Genomic DNA, 18,804 nt, shown 5'->3' on the forward strand with positions numbered 1-18,804 from the left:
TCGAATTGATATTTGTCTAAGGTAATTGTTCGAATAAATTATTCGAACGTAGATTCGAACATAGATTTGAACATAGAATTCGAATAATAAGAAATTATTCGTGTAAGAAATTATTCGAATAAGAAATTATTTGAATAATTATTTCAACATATATTGCAGAATTATTCGAATAAATTATTCGCATAAGAAATTACTCGAATAATAAGAAATTATCGTAAGAAATTATTCGAATAATTATTTATTCTTTAAACCAATATTTTATTCGAATAAATTATTTGAGCATAGACTATAAAATTATTCGAATAAATTATTCGATTACAGATTGTCAAATTATCCGAATAAATTATTTAAATATAGATTGTCAAATGATCCAAATAAATTATTCAAACGTAGATTGTTCAATTATTCGAATAAAATATTCGAATATAGATCGTAAACTTATTCGAATAATAAGGAATTATTCGTGTAAGAAATTATTCGAATAATAAGGAATTATTCGTGTAAGAAATTATTCGAATAATTATTTATTCTTTAAACGAATATTTTACTTGAATGAATTATTTGTCCGTAGAGTGTAAAATTATTCCAATAAATTATTTGAATATAGATTGTCATATTATTCGAGTAAATTATTCAAACACGGATTGTAAAATTATTCGAATGAATTATGCGAACGTAGATTATAAAATTATTCGAATAAATACAGCAGTGTGTATGTAATTGTGCAAGATCATTTCGAAATAATGCGCGGTATGAAGATTGAAGACGTAATCCGTGCGACGTGGGAGTAGCTTGTGACGGGTTCCAAATCCACCTTCTTGCAATTATGAAAGATTTGAGGACCAAATCAGCTTAAAAAGTGAATTAATGCTTTAATAGTTGCTGCGGAGTTTCTCTTTCGCGGCAGAATTTCAAACATCAATTTCCTGGACCGTCCTGACACTGTGCTTTAATCCTGTCCATCGTCCGGGAACTTATTTAAATATTTCATAACTGCTCCGTCAATACAAGAACGATCGCGGCAGGTTGCGATCATGGACACATTCCTAGACCTAATTTCAAGAACGTGAACTTTATTTCGAAAATACTTAATAATTTCGTTGATAGAACGAGTTCATTTTTGCCGTCTCGCATCTCTCCATTTACTTTTCTTTCGAAAGTTTGATAACAGAAGAATCAAATTCTGTTTCCATTTAGAAGCAATGAATAACATTTACGATCGATTGTGTATCAAATTTTTAATTTATAGTGCAAGGATTCGGAAGCTTGTTCATTAAACAAACTGGAACTAGAAACTTGCGATCATGGACACATTCCTAGACCTAATTTCAAGAACGTCAACTTTATTTCGAAAATACTTGATAATTTCGTTGATAGAACGAGTTCATTTTTGTCGTCTCGCATCTCTCCATTTACTTTTCTTTCGAAAGTTTGATAACAGAAGAATCAGATTCTGTTTCCATTTAGAAGAAATGAATAACATTTACGATCGATTGTGTATCAAATCTTTAATTTATAGTGCAAGGATTCGGAAGCTTGTTCATTAAACAAACTGGAACTAGAAACTTGCGATCATGGACACATTCCTAGACCTAATTTCAAGAACGTGAACTTTATTTCGAAAATACTTGATAATTTCGTTGATAGAACGAGTTCATTTTTGTCGTCTCGCATCTCTCCATTTACTTTTCTTTCGAAAGTTTGATAACAGAAGAATCAGATTCTGTTTCCATTTAGAAGAAATGAATAGCATTTACGATCGATTGTGTATCAAATCTTTAATTTATAGTGCAAGGATTCGGAAGCTCGTTCATTAAACAAACTGGAACTAGAACGTGAAAATTTATCACAGTGATTATTTACACAACAAAATGAAAGCATCACTAATTTTTGACTTAATAATTGTCAATCTTCGAACAGCTATAACTCCGTTAAAAGTTATCCCAAAATTATGACTTTCTTCTTAAATTAAAGCTCGAAATCTCTACTTTACACTGCCGTATTAGAATTTGTAATATCATGCATCTCCATGACTGTAGTATCCTAAATCCGAGGGCATGTTAAGGCGAGTACGTTCGCGATACCGAAAAAGTACCAAGTTTATCGCCCTCTGCGGACCTGGCAAAATTATTTTCGAGCACGCCGTTCACGGCATCGTAAAGCTCAGACTTTCCTCTTTAATAAGAGGGCCGAATTAAGTCGCAACGATTTTTTCTCGCAAAGTTGCAGCACTTCGAATGATAAATGTGCGGTCGGTATTGAAATGACCCAAGGTTCACGGCGAGAGATTGAGCGGTCAGACTTCTACCTCGTGTGTACGTGTTGGTGTTTGTTCAGTATATTTTTAGTGTATGTTTAATGTACGTTTAGCGTGTATTTAGTGTATGTTTAGCGTAAGTTTAGTGTAAAGTGAGTACACGCATTAAGTGCGTTTCGTCAAAATGCAATAAACTCAACGCGTTCTGTTCGAATACGTTGCAACAAGAATGAATTTTGAAAAGTCGTCAAAAATCAGTGTGACTAAATAGGCCGAAATTGTAAGGAAAGTACTCATAAATACTCCAACTGTTTTTCCTACGTCACACGGTGTTGTATTTCGCTTTCGAAACAGACATTCGACATTTTCGCGCGAAGATCTCGCTGACCACTGAATCGAGAATCTTTTCAGCGAGCATTTCGGAGCAGGATCCATAGTTGCACGCGGGAGAATGAAAGAGGAAATTCGTGCCAAAGTTAGAACTAAACGCCAAGTAAATACAGCGTGAGTTTAGACGCGGCTGGAGCAAGGGAGGAACGGTCGGCTGACGAAACCAGAAGCGCGGCGAACGAAATTAGAAGCGTTCGCGGGCAAAAATTCGTCGCCGATCCTGAACGCGGCGAGCAGCGCCGGTACACGGGGACCTTAAACAAGCATTAATTAGGCGCGGGACCCGGGATGCCTGATTACACGTTTCGCGATGCTTTAAACGAACCGTGATTTCGTGCATCAGTGAAAAATTGCTTCTGAAACATTTCGCTCGAATCGAAGAAAGCCTGAATGCCGGGGAGGAGAACTAGGACGCGTATGCGGCTGCCTGTGATTGGAATAAAGGATGAAGCGATAAAGGAGAGAAAAAGAGAGAGCAGAAGAGCAACAGAGAGAGAGTGAGAGAAGGGCCGCATCCCTCGAATGATAAAGCGAAACGACGTTCGACGAATGAATCTGATGCATCGTTAAAATATCGTTGGTCCGCTGCGATTTTTCAGATTCAATTTAAAACATCAAGCTTGTTTTCATCATTTCTGACAATATTTGTAAATTATTCAACTGCTGTGTTATTCGATTTTTAAGCCTTCGATTGAATATGTCGGAAATTATTATTATTACAAGTTTATTTGTTCTAGCGCAGTCGCATTTTCATTCTAAGAATTTCATCTTTTGAATCTATCTTTCGATTTTTAATTCGTATACCTATCGATTCACAGATTTATTTTTCCTTTTTAGTCACTTTACGAGCTAATGAAATTTTTTAGCAAAGAAAGTTAGACGATTTCTCGAAAGTGATGTTTGTAAAATTATTTTTGAAAAGCAAAGAGTCTTCTGGCTCCCTGATTACTTCGTTTCCACAATTCTGCAACTCCGCCGAGTTTTTAGACACACTTTAAATTTATTGACTCTTCGAATTATATAATAATAATCTTCGAAATATATTTCCTTATACAAGCAAACGCTGTTACGAAAATTCTACGAAAAGAATTTCGATGAATTCGATGTTGCGATTTTTAGAAGACCACGCATGTCAGTCGCTTTCAAGCCTCGGTACGTTCAATGTTAAATATGCGCAACATTTCGCAATGCAAAAGCGCCGTTCGAGATTACAGTACGGTAATTTAATATTTTCATTTCGCGGCTTCCGGATAATTAAGTGTTCCGGGAACCGCAACCGCGGAGTTCCGAACTTCCCACGCGTTCACTGACACGACGCGGGATCGCGTCATAAACAGACGCCATTTCGCGACACAATGTTTGTTGGGAACAAGTGTATTAAAGATCCATTACGTAGAGGAGAGCGCGGCATGAAAATTTCCGGACGCGAGGGAAACCTCGGCGACGCAAGAAATGCATGAAGGCTGCAGCATCGTTGCAACGAGGAATGTAAAACTCGCCAAACTTGAGTTCCTTGTTCTCGCCGAAAATCTTGAGCCCGCCTTCGGCCTCTCGGGCTCTCTTTACTTACCCAAGAAAGAGAGGTGAGAGCCGTTTATCACGTAACATGAAACGCTCCTCGTAAAGTTCCGCGCTAATAAGTTACATCTTCGCGGTTTCTTTGCCGGGATGATGCCGCCGAACCGGGAAACAAAGGTTCTTTTACTTTCGCGTTTCCACGTGATTTTCCGCGAACTTGCTTCTTCGAGCTTGTCGGCGAATTACGGACAAAATGGAATTCCGGAATTGCTTCACCATTTATCGAAATTAAACACAAGTTTCGGACCAATTGACTTCTACTTATCGAAGATTAAAATTCTCCGAATTTATATACGATAAATAGACTGCGGATGTTCGTGCACATGCATTTGTTTGGGAAGAAATAAATTTATAGGACTCGGACAGAGAAATTTGCTTTATCATTAGAAGATTCCAAAAATGTGATTTCTCCCTTGCATATTTTGGATATTGCATATGTTTTGCATATTTTCTGTATCTATGAATTGAAGTTCTCTAAGTGAAAAAAAAATGGAAACGTTATGCAGTATCGTTACAATAAATTACCGTTGTTCGTTCGCAAGAAATATTTTCTTTCGCGGGAAGATCGAGAGAAACGTTTACAGCGAACGCAGTTCCTAAAAAGCCAGTATCCCAGAATTTTTCAGCGATTCCCCGAAATATCTGCCGAGGCTAAACGCCCTGCGACCGGCTACAACGATTGCCGGATAAAACGTGGTTTTGATACAAGGAAGCCAGACGAAAAAAATAAAAAGTCGCTACCCTTTTCATGGGGAAACATCTCGGTAACCACTTAACCGGGAATCCGTACAGAAAATAAATCCGCGAGTTGTTGCGCCGTTATTTCGCAGGATATTCGCCACAGGCCGGTGACCTATCGGCGTGACCCCGGATTTTGCGGCTTTCGTGCCACGTCGCTTTTCCCCCGGTCACATCTTTTTATTGTGACCGCTCGCAGGGCCCTCCGGTTGTCGGGTTTACAGCGAAACCAGTTCAACTGGTTCCTGAATTTTTGCGGAAAAGGAAACGCGAAACCTAATCGAACCAGCGAAAAATCTGGAGAATACATATTTGCAACACGATGTCGCTCTATGTCGTAGGTAATCTCGGGGATTCTTCAGTGCTGCATTAGTTTATCTGATGAATATCTTGTCGAAATATCAGAAACTTCTTTATGAATTGTTTAAACAATTTCATGAAGCAATATGGTAGATATCTTGAACATCGTGTTCACAATTAATAGGAATGCATGCACTTCCGTGCATGAAGTGGATTTACAACTCTAAATGGCTGAGTTTCTTATTGATAATATTCTTCATATTTCTCTAACAAACATATCCCTTACGTCCTTTAACACGATTATTATTTATTAAATTAGCTTTGCGAATCATTCGTTGAACTGTGTTCGGGACACGGAATTGTTTAAATTAAAATATCATTTACGTACTGTGTTAATCTTCAGTGTACACCTTGCTTAAAAATTTCATATGTTGACCTTGACATAACCTTGACATGACCTTGAGATAACCTTGACATAATCTTGACATGACCTTGAGATAACCTTGACATAACCTTGACGTGACCTTGAGATAACCTTGACATAACCTTGAGATAACCTTGACAAAACCTTGATATATAACCTTGACATAACCTTGAGATAACCTTGACGTAACCTTGAGATAACCTTGACATTGTACGAGGTCAATGCAATATGCTACACACATGTCCGCGCATGAAGTGGATTTACAACTAAATGGGTGAGTTTCTTATTGATAATATACTTCATATTTCTCTAACAAACATACCCCTTACGTCCATTAACACGATTATTATTTATTAAATTAGCTTTGCGAATCATTCGTTGAACTGTGTTCGGGACCCGGAATTATTTAAATTAAAATATCATTTACGTACTTTGTTAATCTTCACTGTACACCTTGCTTAAACATTTCATATGTTACACACAAGGTGTCATGGACACTAGAAAATTAAAACAGCCGTCACGGTTAAATTACTTACTATTTCGGGTCCGAAAAATTAGTAAATATTCTTCAGACGTTCGAAAGTAAAGGTGGACAGCGTTTTTCTTAAAAATATCACTGTTACGTAGTAAAAAAAAATCCGGAAATAACGTGTTTTCCGTTAATAACTCGTAAACAAAGCCGCAGATTGCATTTTCGCAAAGGAAAAAGTTACTTGAAATGACCTCAGCTACCCCTCATTTTCGACTGTTAAAATAATTGTGGAACACCCTGTATAATTTATACGATGCATATAATTTATTGAAAGGTTTTTAACTGTAAATTGTAGATTCACAGAAATTATGAGATCGTCGTCAGTAGACAATGTGTTGAATGCTATGATATAATAATTATAGCTATAATAATAGCTATAATAGCTATAATAATAGCTATAATAGCTATAATAATAGCTATAATAGCTATAATAATAGCTATAATAGCTATAATAGCTATAATAATAGCTATAATAGCTATAATAATAGCTATAATAGCTATAATAGCTATAATAATAGCTATAATAGCTATAATAGCTATAATAATAGCTATAATAGCTATAATAGCTATAATAATAGCTATAATAGCTATAATAGCTATAATAATAGCTATAATAGCTATAATAGCTATAATAATAGCTATAATAGCTATAATAATAGCTATAATAGCTATAATAATAGCTATAATAGCTATAATAATAGCTATAATAACAGCTATAATAACAGCTATCATTCATCTCACTATTTTTATATCATTTCTGAGATTATGATCATTATACATGTATCGCGATGGCAGCGAACGTGTCAATGTACTAACGAGCTCGTTATTCTAATTAGCATTGCTAATTTAATGCAAGCTTTTACTTGTAGGACATTGTTCATAAAAAGAATTTTGCTAAAAATAATTGTGTGGAATTGTTTCTTTAGTTAGTTCACGTTTTGCACTCGATGTTCGCTCATTTATTGCAGCGACAAGAATAATAGATGCGTTCTGATTTCGACGGAGCATCGACTCGGACTTAGATCAGTACCATAACATGGCGTTCTCGTAATAGAACGGATTAAAAGGTCAGAAAAAGGCGGTGCACCCGCGTCAAAGCGTGTGGGTATTATAAATCAAGCGTGGGCGTGAAATTACGAGGCCCGTGAATGAAACACCAGGCTCGCGCAGCCATGCTCGTGCTAATAGGACAGATCGAATCTCTGACGTATTTTTAATTGGTTATTATTCGCACTCGCGAGTGACGATTAAATCTCTCTGCTGTACATAAACGATGCTTAACTGCTCGGTAACTTGAACTTTGTACGAGTATATCTCTGCGTAAAGCAAAGGGAATAAAATAGTTTTACGAGAACAAAGATCTGTGAAATCTGTTCTGTTATCAAATATTATGTTTAAAGGACTTCTCGAACGAAGTTTCATGCAGTGAAATTTTATTTTCCGGTAAAGTGAACATTTTTTTCTTGTTGCAATAAAGATTCAGTTTTCTAGTAGAACAAAAATTCGGTTTACTAATAAAAAGAAATGTTTTGGTTTAATATATAAAATTTGTAGATTGCACTAAAGTATAGAATTTTGTATTGTAATAAAATAATTTTACGAGAACAATGATGTGTGAAATCTGTTCGGTTATCAAATATTATATTTAAAGGACTTCTCGAACGAAGCTTCATGCAGTGAAATTTTATTTTCCGGTAAAGTGAACATTCTTTTCTTGTTGCAATCAAGATTCAGTTTTCTAATAGAACAAAAATTCGGTTTACTAATAAAAAGAAATGTTTTGGTTTAATATCTAAAATTTGTAGATTGCACTAAAGTATAGAATTTTGTATTGTAATAAAATAGTTTTACGAGAACAAAGATCTGTGAAATCTGTTCTGTTATCAAATATTATGTTTAAAGGACTTCTCGAACGAAGCTTCATGCAGTGAAATTTTATTTTCCGGTAAAGTGAACATTCTTTTCTTGTTGCAATCAAGATTCAGTTTTCGAATAGAACAAAAATTCGGTTTACTAATAAAAAGAAATGTTTTGTTTTAATATATAAAATTTGTAGATTGCACTAAAATATAGAATTTTGTATTGTAATAAAATAGTTTTACGAGAACAATGATCTGTGAAATCTGTTCGGTTATCAAATATTATGTTTAAAGGACTTCTCGAACGAAGCTTCATGCAGTGAAATTTTATTTTCCGGTAAAGTGAACATTTTTTTCTTGTTGCAATAAAGATTCAGTTTTCTAGTAGAACAAAAATTCGGTTTACTAATAAAAAGAAATGTTTTGGTTTAATATATAAAATTTGTAGATTGCACTAAAGTATAGAATTTTGTATTGTAATAAAATAGTTTTACGAGAACAATGATCTGTGAAATCTGTTCGGTTATCAAATATTATGTTTAAAGGACTCCTCGAACGAAGTTTCATGCAGTGAAATTTTATTTTCCGGTAAAGTGAACATTTTTTTCTTGTTGCAATCAAGATTCAGTTTTCTAATAGAACAAAAATTCGGTTTACTAATAAAAAGAAATGTTTTGGTTTAATATCTAAAATTTGTAGATTGCACTAAAATATAGAATTTTGTATTTTCAGGCACAAAAGATGTAGAATTAAAACAATTAGATATTTTCTATTTATTTGTATACACATATATAGACGTTTTAAAATGCTTTTAACCTTTATACTATTTGAAATTATAGCTATCCAAGTTTGCTATAAATGCATAAAATCCGCAGTTTAATTATCACAGATGCAGCAACATTTCCATCATCCAACATTCCAACATCTAAACTATATATTTCAACGAAGTCTCTTCATCTATAATAATTAGATTGCAGATTTTATGCATTTCTAGGAAAGTTGATCAGCTATAATTTAAAACAGTTTAAAGATTAAAAGCATTTGAAAACGTCAATGTACGAATTATAATCAATTAAAATGATTAAAGAACGCGAATAAACTTATTACTTGGGGCTATCTCGATACATAGTATTTTCATTTCGCATAAAAATTCGCGGTATAATAATAATTGACGGTCCCAATGGAACTCGAGAACGCTTATTAAAACTGAAGTTACTCAATGAAATATTTCAATCCATTTATTTTCTTCTCGAATTCCCAGATATTTGTGCCATATTTGCACGCGTCACATATTTAACAAATTCACGTGAAAGTCTTTTGATCATTCCCGGGACGCTATTAAAATTAACGTCTCTCAACAAACGATATCAAAAGTTCGGATTCATTGAAATCGAGTTGCATCGTATAAAATTAGAATTCCGGCGCGCCGTTCAATTAGGATCGCTGCTTCCGGCACAGTTGCGCGGATAAAATCGTTCTCGAACGCGACAACTGCGAGCCGTATTATAGAAATTATAGCAGAGGCTTCTCGACTCCTGTTTTCATCTCGGAATCGAAGCCATCTAAGATAAAAGATGACAACGCTTTGCCATCAGGAAATTAAAACTTATCGACCGGGCCGGAAACAATCCGGCAATGGGTGAAATTGTAGCGGCGCGAGAACAGATTGCTCGCAGAACGATTCCCGTGTAAAATCTTTGCGGTAACAGACTCGATAACAATCTCCTACGTAATTGCTCCTTTGTAACGCGATATTACACGATTGCAAAACCCGGCGACTCCGCGTCGTAATTACTGTTATAATCATTCCTCAAGTTCGCTCACTCCGGGAATCTCTCTCTCTCTCTCTCTCTCTCTCTCTCTCTCTCTCTCTCTCTCGGCCCGTCTTAAACAAGCTGCTCCCGACGAACAAAAGAAGACGGAACCGACGGTATCTTCATTTTTAATTGGAATTTTTCATTCCCCTTGGAACTTTCATTTTTCATCGCAGTTCTCTCTCGCACTCGATTACATTCGCGTTTTCAACTGCGATTTTCCAGGAACAGAAAATGTGACACTGAAATCCGACACAAGTAATAATCAAATTAAAATTAAATTCCCCGCTTTTAACCCGTCGTTCTCGTTCACGGTTGAATCGTCGTTTATAAGAAAAAATAAAGCGTGTCACTGAAATTCGAACAAGTATGAACTGGACTGCGGATTTTATGCATTTTCGTCAGGAACGGATAAATGAAGCATAAAACCGAATTCAGGATTGTCGCGATATTATTTGTAATTTATTCAAATACTTCGAAGATGAAATATATTTTTATTTAGGCCACGTTTCTTTTAACAGCCACAGGACATTTTTATTTTGCGGTACGAAGATTCGCGGTTTTCTCTAATAACCGTAGAATTAAGTTCTTCTTTTTAATTCGTAATTTTCGTTCTCGATTAAATCATCCCCTTTATAAGAAAGATAAATTGCGTCACTGATATTCGAACAAGTGATAATCATAAAATTAAATTCGCATTTTTAACTGCTATTTTCCGTTCTCAATTGAATTATCGATTCTTTAAAAAGAATAAAATGTGTCATTGAAACTCGAACGAGTAATAATGATAATAAAGTAAGCAATTGGAACATAAATGTTACTCGTGAATTTTTTGTATTATCAGATAAAATAATGTGATAATATTTGTATTATATTATTTTATATTATCTTCTATTATTATATCTATTATATTACTTGTATATATTAATATATTATTTTCTATTATTTCTACTATAGAAATATATAGAAATTTTAACATGTTTTCATTTAACACGTTCCCTGCCGCGTGGGGCGTATACGCCCCACGCTGAACTTTCCGTACAAGCCATTTGGTATTATCATTGTAAAATGAAGAATTTTTTAAAAATTCATTATGCAGTCAATTATGGACATCTTAATACTATTGCTGATGCCCTCATTTAATCGTTGGGCGTATACGCCCCACGCGGCGTGATGGGCAATTTTTCTTTACTGTAACTTGTTTTAACTGCATTTCTCTTATTCCGATCAGTCATTTATTCGCGTGTCGTTGACACAATACTTACTGCTTCACTGAAGCTGGGATTGATTTATAGTTCTATAGTACTGTAAAAGTTGTAACATTCTGCGATAGTTGTGTAGATAAACCACACTTATGTTTGCCATGTTTTAACAAAGTTCATCGTAACATCCCTTTGTAATCGCATACAAACTTGAATTTAACTAAAATGTTATATTTTAAACTAATATAGGCATGATAAAAAAAATTATATGTGAGGATGCAACTCGCTTGGCATAATAATGATCAGCCAGGTATTTGTTAAAGTAATTCCTAGAAAAATAAATTTATTGGTTTGCTGTGTTATGCATGTTAAACTATACAACCTTTCCTTGATAATTATGATTTGTGTACTATTTTAATTATTGTAAAGCATACGCCAGAAACAAAATAATACAAATGTAAAGCGTGGGGCGCATACGCCCCACGCGGCTTGAACGGAAAGTCTTCAAAAAACGGTCTGGCAGGGAACGTGTTAAATATCACTGAAAACGTAAAAATTACTTCGAATCTATAATTATTGACACTATCGTATTCATCGCTGAAAGACTTTTTTTACATTTTTCACTTCGAACTTTTGACTTTCGTCCTTTGGCCAGAACGCTGTGCGCTACAGAGAAAGGAAAAAAGAGGAAAAGGAAAAGGAAAACGAAAGGAAGACGATTCGCGAGGGTCATTATCACGGCCCGATTCGTCCGAATTCGGGCGAAGGCTTCGCTGCCAATGAATATTTCGCGGAAAGGCGGCCTGTGGTCGGCCCCGCTCGTTTCGCCTGTCTTTCGGGGATTCGTCTTGGATCGCAGGAAACGTGGAACGAACGGAAACAAAAGAACAGGGCCGAAAGAGAATAGAAAACCGAGGGACGAGTGGAACGGGCTGGGCGCGGTTGTTCCTGAAACCAGCTAATTCCTCGGCGAGGCGTGATTGGCCTGGACCCGAGCCACGATCTAAATGTCACGTTTCCAAGAACGAAAATTCGTCGACTGGCATTGCCAAACGTCCACTGGCCATCGTCGGAAGTAATGACCCAATTTCAATCGCTCAGCTCCCGGTAAATAGGCTGCCGGGCCCGGTTATTCGTCCATCGCGACTATTATCGACGCTCTACAAACGAGAATCGCTCTTTACTCGTTCGATCGAACGATTCGTATTTTTTTTTTCGAGCAGTCGCAGCATTTGCTCGTTAAAATATTAGGACACTTTTTAAACAGCAGAACGGTAAATTCTCCCCGATTTTCCTTCAGCTTGTAAACGAAACTGGAGAATTTGGAAAGAAGAGATACCATTACGCGAGCCTCGCGGTGCATTTTTATAGTTGACGATTGTTAACAATTCTAATAACGAGGTGCGAAGCTCGAATAATTGTATGTTCTCTTCGCAAATTGTCCATTTTTTTGTTTACAAGCTGAAGGAAAATTAGGGAAATTTACGGTACTCGGAACCTCTTTGAAAATTATAACAATTTATTTGAATTGTTTTTAACGTTGGCGACCACGAAAAGAATTTCCGCAAAAATTGAAATTAGTTAAAATGGCAAAAAGTACGAACCTCTTATATTTTTTAATGTAATATTGTATTTTTTAATTTTTTTATTTCAGTGAATAATTAAGCTTTGAGCACTGCATTTTGTAGATCTCGACGTTGTATAATAGATCTCGACATTGCCATAAGTAGACAGGGAATTTTTATGTGACAAAAATTTTTCGAACCCGTTGTAAGAAACAGAAATTAAACAAAAACAAATTGTCACTTTTAATCATTTCGATAGGTTGAAAATGGTGCAACAATATTATTGAATTCTGCTTATGTCTTCGTAATTTCATATTTCAGCTACTCTCTTTTACCATATACATTGCATAAAATCCGCAGTCTAGCTACAAACAATGAACCCTCGCACTGCGATTGCCGAGTAATTTTGATCCAGAGTATTTTTAATCGTTCACTGAATTACTCAAGTTTCGACAATTAAATGAAATCGCTGTTACATCAGAAACAATGGCAAGGCTAGTACGTTCGCAAGAAATATCTTCAAAAATATGTTTCAAAAAATTTGCTGAATGAAGCAAATGATCTCTCAGAATTGTTATAAACATCGTGAATAGTACAGTCGTGAAAATGGATTGAAGATAATGAAAATAGCAGGTTTTCATTGCAAATGTCCCAATATTTTCATGACCGACTGCATGTCTGAATAATTCTTTTTAAGGAACAATATTGGAAGAATCAGTCACTGGATGACGCATCGCTGACCAAGATCACTGAGTTATCACCAACTAAACTGTCCAGTATTAGCAGAGTCGACATTTCATATCAAAGCAAAAATTTCTGCAAATCTCTGCAGAAAATGAGTGATGATTAGACTGCGGATTTTATGCATTTACAGGAAAAACGTATAGGTGAAGCATAGAAGTTAAGAGGAACTAAGGATGTTGATATGTTAAATATTAATAATTAAAATTATTTAACAAAGAGATAACATTACATTTGGCTCCTACGTCTTGCAACTGATGCAGACAATTTTTAATCTGCCTAAAGATCCGCAATCTAATGATAATATTTCGATCGACGCGATAAATAATATTGTTGCATCACTTTCAACCTATCGAAATGCTTGAAAGTAACAATTTGTTCTTATTTAATTTCTGTCTCTTACAACAAGCTCGAGAAATTTTGATTTCGCATAAAAATGCCCTGTCTACTTGTGACAACGTTAAGATCTACAAAGTCCACTACGAAATGCATGGTTCAAAGTTCAATTATTCACTCAAATAAAAAGAGAATCAAAAATACAATACATTAAAAAAATATAAGATGTTTTTACTTTTTGTCATTTCAACTAATTTGAATTTTTGCAGAAATTCAATTCGTGGTTGTTCAGTAAACTAGACCGGCTAACGCGACAAATATTTACCGACGAATTGTAAGCAACAATTTTTGCACATTTCTTCGGAGAAAATGAACGACAATATTTGGATCGGCGCGATGGTAAAAGGGCGAGGAAAATTGGCGAAGAGAAGATGGTTGACCGCGGCGTTCTAGATCGTCGGGGCATTAGATGCGGCTCGCGTGGAATACCGATTCTCCGTAATTTCTCCGGCGATTCCATACAATTACCGCTCCGAACGAAACCGTTAGCCCGCGAAAGCACCGTCGAGGAGATTGCTACGTCACTGGGGGATTCGAATCGATCGTCTTAGTACGTAGTACGTACCTGTGCGAAACGAGCTAGCAAACTGAAACCCAATCCCCCGGTTCGCGACTAGTTCCACTCAGACAAAAGAAGAATCCTCGGCTACGTTTAATTCGTCGCTGCTGACACCGCCGTCGAGTCTCAATTACTGAAACATCGTTCTCTCGCACGCGTTTATCGCCGCTGACAAATTTCTCTCCGAATCGTTCTCCTATTTCTTGCAACAGGCGAGTCCTGTTCCTTTCCCACGTCGATACAATAAATTATTATAATTTAGGATAATTTTGACACTATGGTCCGTCCGGTGGCACCACGCTGGTGCCATGCAAAAACTGTCTTTTGTATGCCGGTGGTGCCACTTTGGTGCCATTTAAAAAAATTGAAATAACATTCGAACTATATTTCTTGGGTGTTAAAAGGCAACAAACTAACTATAGCATTGTGCTTATTTAACACGTTGAATGCCACGGGGGTCACCGGTGACCGGCACTTAACTTGACGGTGACGCCATGGGGGTCACCGGTGACCGGCGCGCCCAAATTGATAGAAATATATATAATTTCAAACAAATGACAATATCTAAAATTTTGTACTATTACCATCGTCGATTCAAACAGTGACCCCTGCCGCAATTAACATGTCAAATATGGTTATACGCTGTAACTTATCTATTGCAGATAATATTTCAACATTACATGTATCACAGAAAAGAAAATTCATCGTGGCGCCGCGGACAATTTCTGTAAAACCGGCGTGGCATTCAACGTGTCAACTAAGAATTAAGTACGAAAATTCTTGGATGTGACTTATTTTAATTTTAGGAATTCATATTACCGCCATCTCCGAAATTTTCTTTTAAATCTAAAATTTCCAAGCTATTATGCCGGCGTCAAACAAAAGAATCGTATCCAAGATCCGCGGACGGCATAGGGTTGGTATCATCTGTGTCGCGACCCGGTAATAAGAGCAGCGAAAGATGGTGCGATAATAATAATCGCAATATATTCAGTTCGTTTTCGATCGAGAGAGCACAAATAAAAATTGTCATTCTATCGAATCTTAATTAAATTTTAAACCCACCGATTTTTTTATCCTGCTTGCTTAATTCAAACGCATTTTTAGAAACTATGCGACGAAGTATTTTGTTCTGTTGTTTCTTCCTCGCGATCCAGGGGATTGTGCACAGAGCTCTGGATAATGTTTATACAGAAAACATTTGAAATACTGTTTGATATGATAGATTCTTCACAATTCAAATAGAACAGTATTTCAAACAGGACACAAAATGTTTTCAGTGTTTTTCGAATAAAGTACTCTTTGAATCGTAATCTTAGAAAGTTTTTGGCAACGATGAAATATTCGATTTTTAAAATTACATTCTGTCGACTTACAAATAAAATCTTTTATTTCTAATAATATATATTCAAAAAGGCTATTTTATCAAGATCCGTTTGTGCATCGTGATTTTTAACTCCTGTTGCTGCAACGCAACGGAGCTAATTTAATTTTGCTATTTCAATTGTGAACCGCTTGTTAACCCCTTAATGCACAATTTAAAAAAAAAAACCGACCAAAAAAAATCAATTCTTTTTATCTAAGAAAATACATATTTGAACCTTAATTTCAATAAATATGTAAAAAAAATACAAAAATTACTAAAAATTCAATAAAAATAGTGGATAAATAATTATAGTGAATATTGAATCGCATTGCAGATCGAATTTTGTACCCATCGTACTGTTTTTCAATTAATATAGGTAACATAACATAAGTTGCGACGCCGACCGTATATATACGGGTCTGCACATTTTGGCCGGTTTTGCACGCCCGTGTTAATACGTTTCTGCGCGTTAAGGGGTTAATTTATACCATTTACTTTAACTTCCGCTTGATTTCTGTTATTAAATAGTGTCTTGTCTTTGATTGCTAATGTCATACGGTATTGACATTCACACTCACCCTCTCCGGCTTGACTAGGTGTCTGCAGTCCTTGCATGAAGACCGTCAACAGTAGGTCCATGCAGGCTGCCTCTTATGCTCGAAAATCTGCAATCAGAAGCAAGGATTACGTTACTGGAATGTTACGTTCGTTAAACCACGCTAGATCGGCGTATAAAGCAGCGTAAATACAATGTATAAGCTGGCCATATTCAGACGATTTTTCGGCGTTGGAAAGTGAACTCGTGAGTAAATTCATTTACGGATGCATTTATGGTGCGAACAGATCGTTCTTATGCTCATTGAGCCGTGCTCGCCTCTCATTGGTCAACGTGTTTCGTTAATAGAAACGAATATATAATAAATCGAATAATATAAATTCACTGTTTTCGTAAACAGAACCGCGGATTGCATTTTCGCGAAGAAAAAAGTTACTTCAAATGACCTCAGGAATCACCGCTTTCCGGGAGTTAACATAATTATAGGACACCATTCTTTTTTGTTCTGTTCGTCGTTTTAACAATCTCGTACTATATTGTTCTCTAGTATTTTCTCCGTTTACAAATTATTTAAATATCTTGATCGCTTACTTTATCTTCTATTGCATTCTTTTTATTCTATCATTTCTTTTTCTTTCTTTCTTTATTTCTTTTCATATTGTTATATTATACTAACACAGACACTTTCTTCCGTTGATCAAATAATTATTATTATTGCTGTTAGTATAATATAACAGTATGAAAAGAGATAAAAAAAGGAAAGAAATGATAGAATAAAAGGATACAACAGAAGATGAAGTAAATGATCAAAATAGTTAAATAATTTGTAAATAGAGAAAATAATAGAGAATAATACAGAATTATTGTTATTATTATTTTCATGATTCATTTCATTTTCAATCATCTAAAAATATACCAAAATATACAGAAAAATTTAAATTTGGCAGATGGAATTATGTTATACGTTTGACGAAAATTTCTGTGAGAGCAAGTTTTCAGAAAAATATTTGACGTATATTTCACTTACATATTTTATATCGAAATGACAAGATCGTGTTTATTTAGACCTTTCGTCGTTTTCATTCCAATGCGTGCACGGACCAACAAATTTGAAGGGATCTCTATAATTTCAGAAATTTTCGAACGTAATACGCGAAACTTGACGTTTAAACCGGCGCTTTGCGATAAACAATAAACGAAACGCAACAAACTGGAAAGCAAATAGACAGTTTACGCGCGTCTTAAGCGCGGAAAACCCGCGGTCCAATGATCGATCAAATTCTCCACCTTTCGCCAAGGGTGCCGTCGAATTGGAGATAGAACAAAAGGGCTATTCAGCCGCGATAATCGAATTAATCGCGGTAATATCTACGCTGGATTTGTTTAGATTTATAGATCGCTTAAGGAGTTAACGAACGTATCAGCAAAACGGCCATCTAGATTTTGGCTCGGGATTTGCAAAACTCCGCCGACGAACGAAGCCGGCGGCGGAACGAACGGGCGAGATTTTCTTCCTCTCTATCTGCGCGGGGCGTCGTCGTGAATGCTCTTAATATTGCAGATGCGAGGAAAAATGCGACGAAGCCAGGCAGAGGAAGAGGGAATCAGAGGTCAAACTAGGGAAATGTTTAATCTCGAAGGGAAGAGGTCTTTGCGTGACGTTCTGCCCGATTCCGGCCCCGTCGACCCTCGCGTACGTACGTTACTCTTTATTAACACGTTCCGTGCCACGTGTACCATCGATGGTACACGCTTGCATGTTTACTTAGTGAACTGAACAAATTGTTTACAAGAAATTTAGAACCGAAGAATCAATTTCCACCGCAAGAATGGGCGTTGATAAGTTTTTGTTACGTTGTTATGTGTACGAGAATTAATAATTGCACGTAATACATCAAGTTTTAGTAAAATATCAAAGTGTGAAGATTCGAGTAAAAAAAGCTCGGCACGGAACGTGTTAAACCGGCAAAGTTGCCGCGGCTGCGTGGTCCGACGTGGAACGAGCGGGACAACAAAAATCCTGGAACACCATTTTTTCCCGTGCCGAGGTCCGAGGCTTTCAACTCGCGAAAATCAATCCTGCTTTTTAGCGACTCGGCCGACTAACACACCTGCCGCGCGCACCTTTGATCTTTCGCAGATTTTCAGAGAATGATCTTCCGACCCCGCGTTGCAGCAATATTACGAGGGGACGTTTATATGGTAACAAATTTCCGAAAAAAAAGAAGTGTGTTCGCACGTCGCATTCAGTCGGCAACGAGAAAATAAATAGGTAATGAAACTGGCACGAATGTGTCGTTGCATTGTTCAATTCGCATCGTGTGAACAAGATTAATAACAAAGAGCATCGACGTGCTGGTTATCTTGTAAATAATTGTATTAAAAGGTACGCAGGTAGACTGTGGATCATTGTGCAAAATAAAAGTTGTCTGCATCGATTGCCAGACAGAATATTTTTTTCTGTTTTAATCGTTTTGATAAGTTCGAATCAATACATCAACATTCTTCGTTTCTTTAAATCTCTTCG

The 18,804-nt window shown here is 36.1% G+C and overlaps 1 protein-coding gene across 1 annotated transcript in view; it reads right to left on the reverse strand.

Moving 5' to 3' along the window:
- Hs3st-A (Heparan sulfate 3-O sulfotransferase-A) overlaps window positions 1-18,804 on the reverse strand; it is a 210,557-nt gene that overhangs the window by 85,973 nt on the left and 105,780 nt on the right. The window contains exon 2 of the mRNA XM_033482615.2: window positions 16,300-16,386. The gene's annotated coding sequence lies outside the window, so the exon portion shown is untranslated. The remainder of the gene's footprint in view (window positions 1-16,299; window positions 16,387-18,804) is intronic.

This window comes from Megalopta genalis, chromosome 1 (genome assembly GCF_051020955.1).
Source record: "Megalopta genalis isolate 19385.01 chromosome 1, iyMegGena1_principal, whole genome shotgun sequence".
Taxonomy (NCBI): domain Eukaryota; kingdom Metazoa; phylum Arthropoda; class Insecta; order Hymenoptera; family Halictidae; genus Megalopta; species Megalopta genalis.